This window comes from Hemiscyllium ocellatum, chromosome 20, assembly GCF_020745735.1.
Source record: "Hemiscyllium ocellatum isolate sHemOce1 chromosome 20, sHemOce1.pat.X.cur, whole genome shotgun sequence".
Taxonomy (NCBI): Eukaryota; Metazoa; Chordata; class Chondrichthyes; order Orectolobiformes; family Hemiscylliidae; genus Hemiscyllium; species Hemiscyllium ocellatum.
The window spans coordinates 38114332-38129116 of record NC_083420.1 but is presented as its reverse complement, the minus strand read 5'-3'; positions in this window follow the sequence as shown (position 1 = coordinate 38129116).

Genomic DNA, 14785 nt, shown 5'->3' with positions numbered 1-14785 from the left:
TCAGAAAAGATTTACAAGGATGTTGCCCGAGTTGGAGGATTTACAGTCATAGAGTCATACAGATGTACAGCATGGAAACAGACCCTTCGGTCCAACCTGTCCATGCCGAACCAGATATCCCAACCCAATCTAGTCCCACCTGCCAGCACCCAGCCCATATCCCTCCAAACCCTTCCTATTCATATTCCCATCCAGATGCCTTTAAAATGTTACAATTGTACCAGCCTCCACCACTTCATCTGGCAGCTCATTCCATACACGTACCACCCTCTGCATGAAAAAGTTGCCCCTTAGATCTCTTTTATATCTTTTCCCTCTCACCCTAAACTTATACCCTCTAGTTCTGGACTCCCCCACCCCAGGAAAAGGTCTTTTCCCTGGGGTGGGGGAGTCCAGAACTAGAGGGCATAGGTTTAGGGTGAGAGGGGAAAAATATAAAAGACACATAAGGGGCAACTTTTTCACGTAGGGGGTGGTACGTGTATGGAATGAGCTGCCAGACGAAGTGGTGGAGGCTGGTACAATTGCAACATTTTAAGAGGCATTTGGATGGGAATATGGTTTGGAGGGATAGAGGCCAGGTGCTAGCAGATGGGACTAGATTGGGTTGGGATATCTGGTCGGTATGGACGGGTTGGACTGAAGGGTCTTTATCCATGCTGTACATCCGTATGACTCTATGACTGTAAATCCTCCAACTCGGGCAACATCCTTGTAAATCTTTTCTGAACCCCTTCAAGTTTCACAACATGCTTCTGATAGGAAGGAGACCAGAATTGTACACAAAATTCCAAAAGTGGCCAAACCAATTTCCTGCACAGCTGTAACATGACATCCCAACTCCTATACTCAATACTCTGACCAATAAAGGAAAGCATACCAAATGCCTTCTTCACTATCCTATCTACCTGCGACTCTACTTTCAAGGAGCTATGAACCTGAACTCCAAGGTCTCTTTGTTCAGCAAAACTCCTTAGGATCTTACCATTAAGTGTACAAGTCCTGCTAAGATTTACTTTCCCAAAATGCAACTTTCTTACTCTCTCCTAATTGTACAGATGGTAACTGTACATGTCCCTATTATGCACTGCTCCCTGTACAAATAGTGACTGTAAATGTCCCGAGACACATTGCTGCCTGTACAAATACTGATTGTACATGTTCCCACTACACACTGCTCCCTGTACAGATGGTGACTGTACATGTCCCCATAACACACTGCTCCCTGTACAGATGGTGACTGTACGTGTCCCCATTATTGACTGCTGCCTGTACAGATCGTTACTGTATATATGCCCAATACACACTACTCCCTGTACAGATGGTGACTGTACATGTCCCCATTACGGATTTCTCCCTGTACAGATAGTGACTGTAAATGTCCCCAATACACACTGCTCCCTGTACTGATAGTGACTGGACACGTCTCCATTACACACTGCTTCCTGTACAGATAGTGACTGTACATGTCCCCATTACACACTGCTCACTGTAGAGATAGTGACTGTACATGTCCCCAGTATATGCTGCTTCCTGTACCAATAGTGACTGGACATGTCCCCATTGCACACTGCTCTCTGTACCGAAAGTGACTGTACCTGTTCCCATTACAGGCTGCTCCCTGTACCGATAGTGACTGTACTAGTCACCGTTTCAAACTCCTCCCAGTACAGATGGTGGCTGTGCATGTCCCCATTACACACTGCTCCCTGTATAGATAGTGACTGTGCGTCTCCCCATTTCACAGTGCTTCCTGTACAGATGGTGACTGTATATGTATTCAATACACAATGTTCCTTGTACAGGTAGTGGCAGTATATGTTCCCAATACACTCTGCTTCCTGTACCAATAGTGACTGTACCTGTCCCCAATACACTCTGCTCCCTGTACAGGTAGTGACTGTAATGTCTCCATTACACACTGCTCCCTGTGCAGATAGTGACTGTACATGTCCCAGTTGAACTGAATGGTTTGCTAGTGGGCAATTAAACAAGCTTCAACTAAAGGACCTTTCTGCTTAGGTGGAATGTGAATTACTTTGATAATAGTTCTATGCTCTACACCTGTATATTCATAGAATCCCTACAATGTGGAAACCAGCCATTTGGCCCAGCAAATCCGTACCGACCTGCCAAAGAGTAACCCACCCAGACCCATTCCCCTACCCTATTATCTTATATTTGCCTCTGACTAATGCACCTATGCCACACACCCTGAACACTCTGGGCAATTTAGCGTGGCCCAGTCACCTAACCTGCTCATCTTTGGAAGGAAACCAAAACACCCAGAGAAAACCCATACAGGCACAGGGAGAATGTGCAAACTCCACACAAGCAGTCACCCAAGGCTGGAATTGAACTAGAGTCCCTCGTGCTGTCAGGCAGCAGTGCTAACCACTGAACTACAAATGTTTGTATGGTTTTCTTCCACCTTGCCACCTCCTTTTCAATAGCTTCTTCCAAATACATTACAGTCCTCTGCAGTTATCCAATTATTGGCAATGAGGTGCATTTGAGATACTTTCTTCCATGTTGAAAAGGAAATATCTGCTGGAATTGAAAGAAAAAAAAAATGACCATCAGTCGTCAAAATGGAAGTTCACAGATTGGGCTGGACCACCAGCACGAACTAGAAGTCTTAAGTCTCCACTTGTTATTTTAGAACAGCAAACTGATCAACAATTAATGAAAGGTTAATAATCTTCATATTAAGCAAAACTTAATTAGGGCTGCACATTTTAAAGTAGCCACAGTAGACCCTGACACATCATCATAACACCGAGGTTCTCTAGCCTAGCCAAATTGGTATCCACGCCCTGATTTCTGCAGTCCCATCCCCAAACCCAACACTCACTTGTTCTGTCAAATTGGGAATGTTCAAGTGCGGCTACCTTCAAACAAAACCAATATTTGATTGTGAGGTGTCCTTGTGGATTTTCCTCTTTTCAAGAGAAGATCTAATACTGCAGGAGTTATTTACAGAGCTAGATTACACTTTTGGAAAAGTCCAAAGATATTTTTAGTAGAGATCAAATATTTTTTGGGTTTGTTAAAGGTAGACGTGAGTGTATGTTAAAAGTGAATAAACTGATTGGAACTGTACAGCTGTCAAGGAACTTAAATCTCTCAGTCTCTAACTGTTTGGAAAAATATACAGTGTAAACATATTCGGTACTTGCTATTTTGCAGTCTGTTTACTTAAGGGGCCTATGGGGTTACTATTTGTGTTGCATATTGACTTCACAACCTATCATTGTGAGAGAAAGGTGCTTGTTCACATTTTGATTGCCAGGTCCAATTGCTTATGAAGGTTTTGGAGTATGTCAATGATTGTAAATGCTTGTTTTTTTTTATTAGGGTTTAAGAAATTGAAGGATATTAAATGGAATGAATGAGTTTTTAAATATTCAGTGTCTTTAAAAAATGTGAATTCATCAATGGGCATTTAGAATGTAATTTTACTTCATCTCAGCATAGCCTTGAGTGATCTGCCCACGCTGGGTACTGGATGCATTGTATAAATGCAATGGGTGATAGATGGAGAGCTTGGTTTAGCATGAGTTGCACTATTTGTATTGGAGCCAAACAGTGCCATGAGTAGAGGGGCATAGGTTGGCATGGAGGTATGAAGGGGTCCATGAGTTAGAGGGCCTAAAGAGATATGGATGGAACACAGGAAGAGAGTATGTGGGATGAGGGCTGCAACAAACTCCTATATCACTGAGCTTAATCTTTCCCAAAGTTTGGCTACCTCTGAACAGGTTCTGGGGTCAGTGAACCTGATTCCCAATAAGACTTGCAACCTCCCACCTACCATCATGAATATTATGCCTCCTAGGAGATTGGGTTTGCAGAGTCAAGAATTTTCCCAAATCTGAATTGGATGTGAAATTTCAGGCTGAGGTCTCAGACTCTGATTTACTAAAGGGTTACTGCAGGACAAATCAGAACAGGAAATCAAGGCTCTCAGCTCTATGAAAGCAAAGCATCGTTAAAAACGAGCAAAGTAGCAGATCATTTTTAGATCGTTGTTCATGGAATATTGCGGTGCATAAATTCCCTGCCTATTTAGGGCAGCACAGTGGTTCAGTGGTTAGCACTACACCCTTACAGTGCCAACAATCCAAGTTCCATTCCAACCTCAGGCAACTTTCTGTGTGGAGTTTGCACATTGTCCCCATGTCTGTGTGGGTTTCCTTTTGTGTTCCAGTTTCCTCCCAAAGTCTGAAGATGTGCAGGTTAGGCAGATTAGCTATGCTAAATTGCCTATAGTGTCCAGGAATGTACAGGCTAGGTGGGTTAGCCATGAGAAACTCAGGGATTGGGTAGTGAGCTGGGCTTAGGTGGGATGTTCTTTGGAGGGTCAGTGTGGATTTGATGGGTGGAATGGCCTGCTTCCACACTGTAGGGATTCTATGATACAATGATTTTTTTTTCTACATTGTTAATGTGGCTACATTTCAAAACTCTTACATTGGCTGGAAAGCACTTCCACATGTTCTGAGCTTGTGAATGGTGCAATGGAAATTGAAGGTTTCTTTCATTTTATGTGATTCTCAATTGTGCTGGAAGGAAGGAGATCATATTTAAATAGTGGGTCCATTCTATTATCTATCTGTGTCAGAAAGATTATCATGCTCTACAACTGTATAGTTAAGATAAACATAAAGACCTTGCTTTTTAAATTGGTTAAATCAACAAGGGAGGTGACAAAAGTTCAAATGAAATGCAATCTGTGAACTGAACAGCATCTACAGAAACAATAAAAGTCTGTTTTAAAAACCTGAGAGTGCACAGAGGAACATCCAAGTCTCAAACTTTATTCTGAGGACTTAACTCTTTCACTAGCCAATTCTTCAATGAAGTGCATCAAACCAACTGTATGAAAGGGTTCAGCTATACAGCCAGGTCATAGAGTCATAGCGATGTACAACATGGTCCAACCCGTCCATGCCGACCAGTTATCTCAACCCAATCTAGTCCCACCTGCCAGCACCCAGCCCATATCCCCACAAACCCTTCCTATTCATATACCCATCCAAATGCCTTTTAAATGTTGCAATTGTACCAGCCTCCACCACTTCCTCTGGCAGCTCATTCCATACACGTACCACCCTCTGTGTAAAAAGTGGCACCACATTAGCCAACCTCCAGTCTTCCAGTGCCTCACCTGTGACTATTGATGATACAAATATCTCAGCAACAGGCCCAGCAATCACTTCTCTAGCTTCCCACAGAGTTCTAAGGTACACCTGACCAGGTCCTGGGGAGATATGCATTTCAAGACATCCAGCACTTCCTCCTCTGTAATCTGGACATTTTGCAAGGTGTCACCATCTATTTCGCTACATTCTATATCTTCCATATCCTTTTCCACAATAAATACTGATGTAAAATACTCATTTAGTATCTCCCCCATTTTCTGTGGCTCCACACAAAGGCCGGCTTGCTGATCTTTGAGGGGCCCTATTCTTCCCCTAGTTATCTTTTTGTCCTTAATGTATTTGTAAAAACCCTTTGGATTCTCCTTAACTCTATTTGCCAAAGCTATTTCATGTCCCCTTTTTGCCCTCCTGATTTCCCTCTTGAGTATACTCCTACTGCCTTTATACTCTTCTAAGGATTCACTTGATCTATCCTGTCTATACCTTACATATGCTCATTTGCACTGACTGCGTCAAAACCCTATTTCCTATGCTGTTGAGAGGCTTGGTCAGTGTCAGGAATTGTGAGAAAATGTGGTGAAAATGAAAACATCTGAAATCTGACTCTGAGGAAAAACAGTCACCAAATTTGCCCTTAAAGTCTGAACTGGAATTTCACACTCTCACTAATGCATGGCAACTATCTTATTTCCATACACTTGAAAATCATTGACAGCCCAACACACTTCATTTCTCTGCAATTGTCACGCACAGATCCCTGAGGAGCCCTCAGCAGAAAATATAACTTGAGGAAACAATGTTCACGATGTGGCTGTCTTTTCCAGTCAGTAGGATATAGTGCTGCCCTCCTGTCCATCACCACCGAACCATCAGCATCTCCAGGCAATGCAAGGAGCTAAGCTTTTCTCTTGGACCCTTTCCTTCAGGATAATGTCCGGGTAAGACAGTGTGAAAGGTGGTTCTGAAGTGGTGCATTGCGGGGGCTTCGATATGATGCCAACAGCTTCAATGTCGCCTCCTTCTCTATAGCCACATGGCTCCATGAGACTGATGCCAAAAAAAAAACTAGTCACACAGTTAATGAGGCAATGAGTGAAAGAATATGTGATAAAATTCCCCATAGGCCAAGTAGATTAGGTGTCAGAGATCACATCTGGCAAAATTCAGCCTTTAGAATCTAAAGAATATAAAGCAAATAAAAACAGGCAGACAACGCAGTGCTGAGAGGAGCAAATCAATAAGCTTGTAATGCACATTGACTGCTGCACCTGCCAAACCTGGCCAAATATGAGTCAGGAAAGATGAGGAATGTACATTCTTACATTCAGTCAATCTTCTATTCAATTATGGTTGCCAACTCTCCAGTCTAAAACTTCTTAAAAGAATGATATTGGATGGACCACCCCATATCAACCCAGGAACTGGAAGCAACAATTGCAAACACACTCCTGTCGACCCTGTAAACTCCCCCCTCCTAACATCTGGGGGCTAGTGCCAAACCTAGGAGAGTTGTTTCACTGACTAGTCAAACAACAGCCTGACATAGTCATACTCACGGAATCATACTTGACAGACAATGTTCTAGGTAGCTCCATTGCCATCCCTGGATATGTCCTGCCCCACTGGCAGGACAGACCCAGCTGAAGTTCTGGCACAGTGATACACAGATGGAGGGAATAGTCCTGGGGCACCTCAATATTGATTCCCATTCTCATGGAGTCTCATGGCATCAGGTTGATCATAGGCAGGGAAATCTCCTGCTGGTTATTACCACCCCCACGGCCACATAGCCAGTGAATCAGTCTTTCTCCATGTTGAACACAACTTGGAGGAAATACTGAGCATGGCAAGGGTGTATAATTTATTCTAAGTGGTGGTCTTCAGTGTCCACCACTTCAGCTGGGTCTGTCCTGCCAGTGGGGCAGGACATATCCAGGAATGGCTCAGCAGCATCATTACTAACCCGGGTGGTTGAGTCTGAAAGGAAATTGGACTGGGTCTGCAAAGGAACCAACAAAAGGGAAAGATATACTTGACCTCATCCTCACCCTCATCAATCTGCCTGTAGCAGGTGCACCCATGATGGTATCAGTCAAAGTCACCCACCATACCGTTTTTGTTGTCGGATATTGGGGTCCCGTCTGAATTGAATTTTCATAGAGTCATAGAGATATTCAGCATGGTAACAGACCCTTCGGTCCAACCTGTCCATGCTGATCAGATATCCGAACCCATATAGTCCCATCTGCCAGCACCTGGCCCACATCCCTCCAAACCCTTCCTATTCATATACCAATCCAGATGCCTTTTCAATGTTGTAATTGTACTAGCCTCTTAGTGGTTAATTTGTAGCATGAGGTTTCATTTAACAGCTATTACAGCAGTAGTTAACTTTCAAAACGTTTAGCATGGGAATAAAAAGGAAGAAATATGACGTGTATTGAACTAGTCTCAACAATCTATTTGGTGCTAAATGCACCCTATTATCAGTTTATTGCTTTCAAAAATAAGAGGTATTTGTTCTTATAAAAGTAAACTAATGCTCAGAAGAACCTGAGTGAGGGGACAATGGTCAGCTGACATCATGAATATCTGTCTCATGACCATTGACCAAGAGGGGTTAGAAAATGATTGACAGAGCGTTGATAGCCAGTCGCCAACGTAAAGTCTATTAACAAGGACAGGATGGGAGGGAGGGACAAGAAGGTCCAGGGATACAGCCACACCATCTCCTTGGGATAAGTCCAGGAGTTCCTCTACAGCAGCCTGGGGGATAAACAAAGATAGTTAGTAGTGAGACCACCAAAGACTACCAGAGACCATGAGAAAATGGCATAGGACCACTGGGATGTGGGAGTGTGCTGCCTCTAATCCTCCATTCTTTGGAAAGACTCCAGGATCAGTAAAGCATTCTCATCTGTCACAGGTTGTATATCTCCTTTCTTTGCCTAACATGAAGGTAAAGTTGCCATTCTCCCGCCAGGCCATAGGCTGCTCTCTCAATAGAGTGAGACAACTGGTTGTGAGTTTAACCTGACGGTCACCATAACTCCGGGGAGGGCTAAGGTTGAGAAAGTGGAATGTTCACGGTGACCTCAGCCAATATGGGAATTAGCATCACTCTGCATTGTAAACCAGCTGTCCAGCCAACTGAGCTAACCCTGGTGCAACATTGGGTGCACTTGAAATGACATAACATTCAAGACTACAAATGCTGGACCATGAGATTAGTGTAGATAGGTCAGCACACACTCACACCCAAGAGTCTCTTCTATGTTGTATGGCTTGATGACTCTATAAGAGCATGACAGGAGCAACAGCAGGCAAGCCTGAAAATGAGCTGCCAACCAGCTCAAGCTACAACATAGGATTACTTGTGTGCCTAATGGCATAAGCAGTCTTCAGCCAATTTCATTCACTCCATGTGATATCAAGAAATGGTTACTACAAAGGCTTCGGGTCTGACAACATTTCAGCAATAACACTGAAGACTTGTTCACCAGAAATTGTCATTCCCCTAGCAAAGCTGTTCCAGTACAGCTCCAATATTGGCATTGACTCAACAATGTGGAATATTATCTAGTATGTCCTGTATACAAACAGCTGGACAAGACAACACTGGCTCATTGACACTGCATTTTGGTTCCATCAAGGACACTCAGCTCCAAACCTCATTGCAGCCTTGGTTCAAACATGGACAAAGGAGCAGAATTCCAGAGGTGAAGTGGGAGTGACAGCCCTTTGATGTCAAAGTTGCATTTGACTGAACATGGCATCAAATAGCCTTAGTAATCTGGAATCAATGGGATCTGGGGAAGAACTGTCTACTGATTGCAAGTTATATCTAGCTTAAAGGAAGACGGTTGTTATTGTTGGAGGTCAGTCATCTCAAGTCCAGGATATCTCTGCAGGAGTTCCTCAGGGTGGTGTCCTACGTCCAACCACCTTCAGGTCCTACATTAACAACCTTCCCTCCATCATAAGGTCAGAGGTGGGAATGTTCGCTGATGGTTACACAATGTTCAGCACCATTCATGACTCCTCAAATACTGAAGCAGTGTATGTCTGTAACCAATAGGACCTGGACAATATCCAGGCTTAGGCAGAAAAGTGGCAAATAACATTCATGCCACACAAGAGACAGGCAATGACTATCACCAATAAGAGAGAATTTAACCATCTCTCTTTGACATTCAATAGCATGTCCATCACTGAAAGCTCAAATGTAAACATCCTGGGAGTCAGTACTGACCAGAAACTGAACTGGATTATCCACTTGAATACAATGCCTCCAAAAGCAGGTCAGAGGCCAGGAAGTAATTTAGCTCTAGACTCCCCAAACCTGTCCACCCTCTACAAGGCACAGGTCAGGAGTGTGATGGAATACTCCTCATTTGCCTACTTGGTGCAGTTACAACAATATTCAAGAATATTGACCCCATCCAGGACAAAGCATACTGCTTAACCAACACCGTATCCGCATCCATAAACATCCTCTCCCTCCACCAATGATGCACCAAAGTAATATATACCATCTATTGGACGCATTGCAGAGATTCACCAAGGCTCCTTAGACTGCACTTTCCAAACCCACAACCACTAACATCTAGAAGGATAGGGCCAGCAGATACATGGGCTGAGAAGTGGCAGATGGAGTTTAATTCAGATAAATGCGAGGTGCTGCATTTTGGGAAAGCAAATCTTAGCAGGACTTATGCACTTAATGGTAAGGTTCTAGGGAGTGTTGCTGAACAAAGAGATCTTAGAGTGCAGGTTTGTAGCTCCTTGAAAGTGGAGTCGCAGGTAGATAGGATAGTGAAGAAGGCGTTTGGTATGCTTTTCTTTATTGGTCAGAGTATTGAGTACAGGAGTTGGGAAGTCGAGTTGTGGCTGTACAGGACATTAGTTAGGCCACTGTTGGAATATTGCATGCAATTCTGGTCTCCTTCCTATTGGAAAGATGTTGTAAAACTTGAAAGGGTTCAGAAAAGATTTACAAGGATTTTGCCAGGGTTGGAGGATTTGAACTGTAGGGAGAGGCTGAGCAGGTTGGGGCTGTTTTCCCTGGAGGGTCAGAGGCTGAGGGGTGACCTTATAGAGGTTTGCAAAATTATGAGGGGCATAGATAGGGTAAATAGGCAAAGTCTTTTCCCTGGGGTCGGGGAGTCCAGAACTAGAGGGCATAGGTTTAGGGTGAGAGGGGAAAGATATAAAAGAGACCTAAGGGGCAACTTTTTCACGCAGAGGGTGGTACGTGTATGGAATGAGAGGAAGTGGTGGAGGCTGCTACAATTGCAACATTTAAGAGGCATTTGGATGGGTATATGAATAGGAAGGGTTTGGAGGGATATTGGCTGGGTGCTGGCAGGTGGGACTAGATTGGGTTGAGATAACTGGTCGGCATGGACTTGTTGGATTGAAGGGTCTGTTTCCATGCTGTACATCTCTATGACTCTATGACTACCACCTGCAAATTCCACACATCATCCTGACTTGGAAGTAAATTACTGCTCCTTCAGCATCAATGTGTCAAAATCCTGGAACTCCCTCAATACTACCTGCGCCAAATGAACTGCAGCAATTCAAGAAGACAACTCAACATTACCTTCAAAGGGCAGTTAGGGATGGGTACTAACTGCTGATGTAAGCAGTAAAGCCCCCATCTCTTGAATGAATTAAAAATGATGGAATGGCAGCGCAGGCTTGATGGGCTGAAGGACTCAATTCTATTTTATGGTCTTATATCCCCCTAAATCTCACTGCTTTGCATTTCATTTTTACCAATTGAGAATTAAACCAAGTATTTGCTGAGCTAATTCTCACTATTAATTGACTATAATGCTTGAAATAGCTGCTCAGTTTGGTTGAACTAAACGAGATGAAATCCTCGACTGCTGAATATGCTTTCAACCATATCCCAGCTTCACAACTTGTAAACTTTGAACAGTGCATTTTCTCTAAGAGTGAATTCCAGCATAGATTATAAAAAGCTCAACAAATCAGCATGCAGTAGCAGTAACAATTCTAAACTACTTGTTTACTAGTTAACAAGGCAATTAAGAGTTTGCAATTCTCAGAACTTCAATAAATGCACTTTGGTTTGTAGTTTAAAAATACAAAATAATGCACTGTGGTACTTAAAGCTCAGCTCAAAGTATTGTCAGTGCAATGTTTCTACAGGCTTATGTACACACTCAGCCTTAGTGTGTAGCCATGCTGTTCTGATTTAAATAAAGTTGTCCCAGGCTGATATTGTTGTCTTTGTGAATGTTCCTGGGTCTGTTTTTAAAATCTTCAGAACGGGCCAATACACTGATTCACATCTGTTTCTTGGGGGGGCACACAAGTGCCCTCAGTACAAAATGATGTTTGTGACACTTTTGGGGCAAATTGCGGAGATAATGCTTTGGGAAAATCATTAGCATAAGTACAACGAGCAGGCACTGGTAATTCACAGCAGGCAGATTTGCCGTCAAGCAGAGTGTGATGCTGCCAGCTAATGCCCCTTGTACAGCTACACATTCAGCAGCAGAATCGAAAATTCCCTATCCCCTGGCATCGCCCCTCTCAGCATTGAAGGGTAGCATTGACTATTTACAGATAGATACATTTTTTCTCTTGGCCCTTGCTGAGTCTGTAAAAATGATTGGTGCTTTCCCTTGATGTTTAAAGCTGCAAAAATGTCTAGCCAGTGGCGTAGTGAGAATTGCAGGAGCATGCATGGGGTTCAAGGCTCTGCACAGGTCAGTTGCTCCCAGGCACGAGGGCATTCCTTGGCATTGCCCATGTTTACAGCATCCTTGAGAGAATGACAAAATGTTATACAGAGCACGATCGGTTACCAAAAGTCCGAAGAGGAGGAGAGAAGGAAAGAAGATCTTTATCAGAGAGAAGATGTTGAAAAAGGGCAGGACTTCACCTGGAGTGCATATTTTAGATTAGACTTACAGTGTGGAAACAGGCCCTTCGGCCCAACAAGTCCACACCAACCCGCCGAAGCGAAACCCACCCATACCCCTACATTACCCCTTACCTAACACTACGGGCAATTTAGCATGGCCAATTCACCTGACCCGCACATCTTTGGACTGTGGGAGGAAACCCACGCAGACACGGGGAGAACGTGCAAACTCCACACAGTCAGTCGCCTGAGTCAGGAATTGAACCCGGGTCTTCAGGCGCTGTGAGGCAGCAGTGCTAACCACTGTGCCACCGTGCCGCCCATTCCCATGGGCTTTTGGTTGTATGCACATTGCTCTGCAGACATTGTAGGCCAGTTCTGTCACAGTTACAGATTGATCAAGAAAGTGATCATCATTGCCTAACAATGACTAATATCAACTTTATACATTGAACTTTCTGGAGGTTTGGTATTAATCTTATCAGAGTTGACATTGATAGTAACTTGCCCCATCTAATCTTATGAATTGTTATCTAATCAGCATCTTACTTAGTTGATAGTACAGAACCTGAATATTACTGAAAAGAGACATATTGTTGAAACTGTTTTTCTTGCACTCATTAGGACAAAGACTGAATTGTTAAAATTCAAACCATCATAGACAAGCAGGAGGCTGGAAGAACACAGCAAGACAGGTAGCATCAGGAGGTGGAGAAGTTGATATTTCGGGTGTAACCCTTCTTCAGGACTGGGGGGCGCTGCAGATAAAGGGGGTGGCAGAGGCAGGGTGGTAAAGTGGGGAGTGGTGAAGACACGTAGGTGGCTGATGGAGTGGAAGGGAGGGAAAGGGGCTGGGAGGGAGTCAGGGGAAGAGAAGGAAGGTTATTTGAAATTGGAGAACTCAATATTACAGGAAGAAAGGCTGATTAGTTGGCAAGTTGATACTGATTGATTGTAGTGTTGCTATAGAAAAGGCATCAGGGACCTAGAGGCTCCAGGTAATCCAAAGGAAAATGCAAGGCTTCACAATATCCCTATGTCTGAAAAGAATGAGTCTCTGCATCTAAATGTATGTTTCTTCTAGCAAGCATAAATTCTAAAAGGCCTAGTAGTATAATCACTGGACTTGTTAATCCAGAGACTCAGGTAATGTTCTGGACCTAGGTTCAAATGATTATGCAATTTGAATTCAATAGATATTTGCAATTAAGAGTCTAATTGTTGACCACAGATTGTTGGGGGATAAACCCGTCTGGTTTACCCTTGTCTTTTAAGGAAGGAAGCTGCCACCCTCACCTGGCCTTACATATAACTCCAGACCCACACCAATGCAGTTCTCTCTTAACTGCCCTCTGGGCGATTAGGGATAGACAACAAATTCTGGCCGATGCAGAGATACCCTCATCCTGTGAGTGAATAAAAATAAATAAATGAGCCACATTATGAGTCCTACTGCTTGGATGAAATCGCCTCACTTTCCCATTAAGAATGCAACTTTCATTCTTGAACCATATGAAAGCTAAGGAAATGAAAACTTTCGGGTAATAACATGCTAAAGGCCCAAATTCACTGGTGAAGCATCTCCCACAGTGGACACTTATTGGATAGGTGTAGATGTTTCATACAGTCTTTCACTGACCAACTTGAATGGATGAAAAACAGCTGACAATTCACCCATGTTTTGTCAGTTAGCTTTCTTTGCCAGCAGTATCCTTTTAGCTGAGGATCTTGCCGATCCTGAATCCTGAAAAAGACAGTGAGATGATCAATCAATCAATGGAGTTGTTGCATTGACTAGAATCTCCTCACTTGAGGCTGTTTGATGGTATTAGCAGAGGCTTGGAGGTAAGGTACTAGCACCTTATGGAATGGGAGGGAAGGAGAACATTAAAGAATATTAAGCTGTTGGGAGATAAGGAGAAGAGAGTCTAGATTAGATGGTGCTGGAAAAGCACAGCAGGTCAGGCAGCATCTGAAGCTCAGGAAAATCGATGTTTCGGGCAAAGGCCCTTCATCAGAACTGAAGCCTGATGAAGGGCTTTGTTTGAAATGTCGATTTTCCTGCTCCTCGGATGCTGCCTGACCTGCTGTGCTTTTCCAGCACCATCTAATCTAGACTCTGGTTTCCAGCACCTGCAGTCCTCACTTTTGCCTAAGAGATAAGGAGAAAGCTGTTAAAGGGCTCCAAGGTTCACATGATTGTGACATGATTGGATTCTTCCTGGCTGTGCTTAAACTAACATCACAGAAATAGATTTGATTTAAACTTTAACCCAAAGTGAATTTGTTCCTTTACTTAATAACACCTCAGATTGGAATTTGAACTTTTAGGACCATAGAAAGAGCAAGTTTTTGTGTAAGTTTTGTTAGGAGAGCAGCTCGCACTGATACGGGAAGATTACCTGCTTCTGTTTGTTCCTGTGATACCCCTCAAACACAGCTGCAGAGAAAGGTTAATTCTGCATCACTGTGTGAGGTCAATGTAAAGGCAAAGAGTTATACTTGAAAGCCAGGTAAGAGGTGTTAAACAGGAACCACTCACTTGATCAACACTCTGTTAGATAAAACTGACAGATTACAGATATAACTTTAAAGCATTTTTTTCATTTATACTAGCATAAAATTTTGATCATTCTGTTTCCTAATTATGAAATCCCATTTGATTCCCATCAAAGCCTGATAAATGGAAATGAAGACTTTGACGACAGAGAAGACGACA